General features: G+C 42.0%; 1 long non-coding RNA gene across 1 annotated transcript; it reads right to left on the bottom strand.

The window, feature by feature from the left end:
* Window positions 1-307: 307 nt before the first annotated feature.
* Window positions 308-3,746, bottom strand: LOC126496304 (uncharacterized). The gene is made up of 3 exons (XR_007590326.1): window positions 3,037-3,746; window positions 1,019-1,086; window positions 308-935 (listed from the first exon to the last, which is right to left on the bottom strand). It is a non-coding gene; the product is annotated as an uncharacterized lncRNA (long non-coding RNA).
* Window positions 3,747-3,775: the final 29 nt, after the last annotated feature.

Below are 3,775 nucleotides of genomic sequence, written 5' to 3'. Positions count from 1 at the left end.
AGGTGGCGCACGCCTTTAATCCCAGCACTTGGGAGGCAGAGGCAGGCGGATCTCTGTGAGTTCGAGACCAGCCTGGTCTACAAGAGCTAGTTCCAGGACAGGCACCAAAACCACAGAGAAACCCTGTCTCGAAAAACCAAAAAAAAAAAAGCATAAACAAGTCTGGAACCAGACCACCCTTACTGACTGCTGAACCTTCTTTTATCAACTAGGCCCTCACAGCTGTGATGACAATGGTTGTAAAACCAGGGCTTTCCTCTGGATTCCTGAGAATACAGATTCCATGTGACTTTAAGATCTATTTTTTATGAAATTTTACTTCTGTGATGTTGGTAATCAAATCCAAGACACGTGCTAGGCAAAATTATTCTACTCATGAACTGCAGACACCAAAGCCCCAAGCAGATCTTTGGAAAGCAGAGTGGGGAAGGTGGCTCGGCTGGTCAAACACTTGCCCCACAAAACTGGCCATTTGATTTTGACCTTCAGAATGCACGTAAGAAAGTCAGGCGCACACATCTGTGATCTCGGCACTCCAGCCTCAAGATGGAAAGAGAGATAGTAGCACCGACTAGAAGCTCGTGGGTCAGGTGGCCCAGGGTGTGCAGTGCAGCAGCAGAAACGACCAAAGAGGTAGCCCCCCTCTTCAACAAGGTGGGAGAACCAATTTCCAAAAGGGTGTCCTCTGACCTCTCTACACAGCCCATGGCACATGTATACACACTCACATAGACACTCAAGAGATAACTCAAACAAAATCTCTAAGCAAATAAGCTCTGTGCATCTGCACCAGAATCCAGCCCCTCCCGCCAAATGCCCAACACTATCCAAATAAGGACACTACCCACCTCTTATTGTTATAGGGCAGATTTTCCCAAATTTCTGGAGGCACATAATAAGGCGTTCCCACGTACGTACATGCAAAGGCCATGGGACTGAAACCACAGAAAGGCAAAGTGACTCCAAAGCTCTTCTGAAAATGGCTGTTCAGCTCTCTCTCACGTGGACGGGTACATACCTGGAGAGAAGATGGGCGGAGCCAAAATCTCCCAGTTTCACTTTTCCACTTTGGGTGAGGAAGACATTCTGCATTGGAAAAGAAGAATATAGATGCCCTGATCATCCCAGCATAAGGCCGCGGTCTCCAGGGCAGCTTTCAAAGCCCGCTGACGGTGGGGATAAGGGTAGAAATACTGACAGCTGGGTCCCAGAGAAAACAAAAGAAATAGCAAGACCCCCCTCTTAAAACAGCTGCACACTCCTCTGCCTAGGGATTCAGGATGCATGCTTTGAAATCTAACAAGCAAATGTCAGACAGCATCAGATCCAATCGGTGGGAGCCTTTGTTGGTGACTCAGTGGCTGGGACAGGTGCTGACCACTTCCTATCTGAGAACACACGCATTTATTCGGTGGGCATTAAAAGGCTCACATTCACCTAGATGTCAAAAGTGGCTTAACTCCTTTTTACATATGCTATTTTATTTGGTTGGTATAAATTCTAGGTCAAAGAGCGTAAAGTTTTACGTAGGGTAAGTCCTAAAGTCTACTGGAACTCACTCTGTAGATCAGACAGGCCTCGAACTCACAGAAATCTGCCTACCTTTGCCTCCTGAGTGCTGGGATTAAAGGCTTTGCCACAACTGCCTGACAATATATAATATTCTTGAGAATTACTAAAAGAGTAGATTTTATTTATTTATTTATTTTTCTGTGATAGGGATCTGACTCAAGTGGTCTGTGCTGACCTCAAACTAGAAATCCTCCTGCCTCACCCTCCCAGGGGCTGGGATCACAGGCAGTTATTACCATGGCTGGTTAAAGTGTAGGTTTTAAATGTTCAGAAGGGGAGGGTCTGGAGGGATGGCTTAGTGGTTAAGAGCACTTGTTGCTCTTCCAGAGGACCTAGATTTGGTTCCCAGGAAACAACAGGTGGTCCACAACTATCTGTAACTACAGCTCCAGGAAATCTGAAGCCCAGGGCTTCTTGGCCATTTATACTCTCTCGTGCATAGTACACACACCCACCCACACCCACCCACACCCACCCACCCCCACACACACACTTAATAAAAGTAAATCTAAAACATTAAGTAAGATCACAGACACATCAATTAGCATTACTTAATCATATTACAATTGCATACTTGTATGTATATTAAAATACCATATTGTATACTATAAATATATACAATTTTGTCGATTTTACCTCAATAAGGTGAGGGTATTCTTTGTTTCCTTTTGTCTTTTGAGACAGGGTTTCTCTATGTAGCCTGATTGTCTTGGAACTCACTCTATAGACCAGACTGGCTTCAAACTCAGAGATCCGCCTGCCTCTGCCTCCCAAGTGCTGGGATTAAAGGCATGTACCACCACACCCAGCTAAATTTTTTTTCATTAAAAGAGTCAATATTAAAAAGTATTATATTGGCCGGGCGGTGGTGGCGCACGCCTTTAATCCCAGGGAGGCAGAGGCAGGTGGATCTCTGTGAGTTCGAGACCAGCCTGGTCTACAAGAGCTAGTTCCAGGACAGGCTCCAAAACCACAGCGAAACCCTGTCTCGGAAAAAAAAAAAATGTAGTTTGAACATTTAAAAATGAATGAATAAATAAATAAATAAATAAATAAATAAATAAATAAAAAGTATTATATTGGCAAAATTTTCTAAACTAAATACAATGTCCCAAAAAGAAATAGTAATAGAAAAAAAAAGACAATGAAATCATTTTCTTTATTCCCCAGACCCCCAAACACCTTGATTTTGAAGCTCCTTTGGCCAATAGCCTTTAAGACACCAGCCCTTGGGCATGGTCTCTCTTATACTAAAATGCAGCTGTAAAGCATGTCCTTTCTCTCTTGCTTCTGGCTCTTGCCTCCAGCTGCTAGACTCGGTTCCTGTTCACTGTTTGTGCAGAGGACTGTGATCTAGGACAGTGATCTGTGAGTCTCCCTTAAATAAATAACCCTTTATTATATGTAATTCTCAACTAGTGTGGGATTATTTTGTAACTTCCATCATCAACACCTTATACTCACTTTGGACTTGATATCTCGGTGTAACACACGTTTCTTGTGAATGTGATTTACTCCAAGACAAATTTGTACGAACCAGTTAAGTATCTGGGAGAAAAAAGAATACATACATACAAAGTATCTAGGGTGAAGAATTGGAGGTAAATATGATCAATATACACTGTATAAAAGTCTAAAAGAATGAATAAAACTATTTTAAAAGAAAATAGTATGCAACACCTGTAAAAATGTAATAATTAGCTGATGTCGACTCAAATTCTGAGGAATCACTTCTAGGCCTTAATTTACTAAGATATCAGAAGAGAATTACACACACATAAAAACTACACAATTCAACTACAATTCAGTATTATCTGAGGAAATTCAGAAGCCTGGTTCCCATGTTTTGCCATCCTATGTATGATCCATATTTTAATGAAATGTCCACCACATTTTTCTTCTTCTTTTCAACTGAATATAAGTTCTTTTTTTTGTGTCTTTTGGGAGGTAAGGAAGAGATAGTCTGTATCCCAGACTGGCCTCAAACTTGCTACATTTCCAAGGATGTCTTTGAACTTCTGAGCCTTTTGCCTCTGCCTCCCAAATACTGGGATTACAGGCATGCATCACCAAGCCCGGTTTATACAGCTTTGCGGATGGAACCCAAGACTTTGCAAATACCGGGCAAATGCTCCACCACTGAGCTACATGTCCATCTCTAAGTATTACTTATTCAATTTTATTTATTTATTTATTTATTAGA

This window comes from Alexandromys fortis, unplaced genomic scaffold, assembly GCF_014885135.2.
Source record: "Alexandromys fortis isolate MF-2015 unplaced genomic scaffold, M_Fortis_MF-2015_v1.1 scaffold_2551, whole genome shotgun sequence".
Classification (NCBI taxonomy): Eukaryota; Metazoa; Chordata; class Mammalia; order Rodentia; family Cricetidae; genus Alexandromys; species Alexandromys fortis.
The sequence above is the reverse complement of the archived record's forward strand: the minus strand, read 5'-3'. Positions and strand labels throughout refer to the sequence as shown.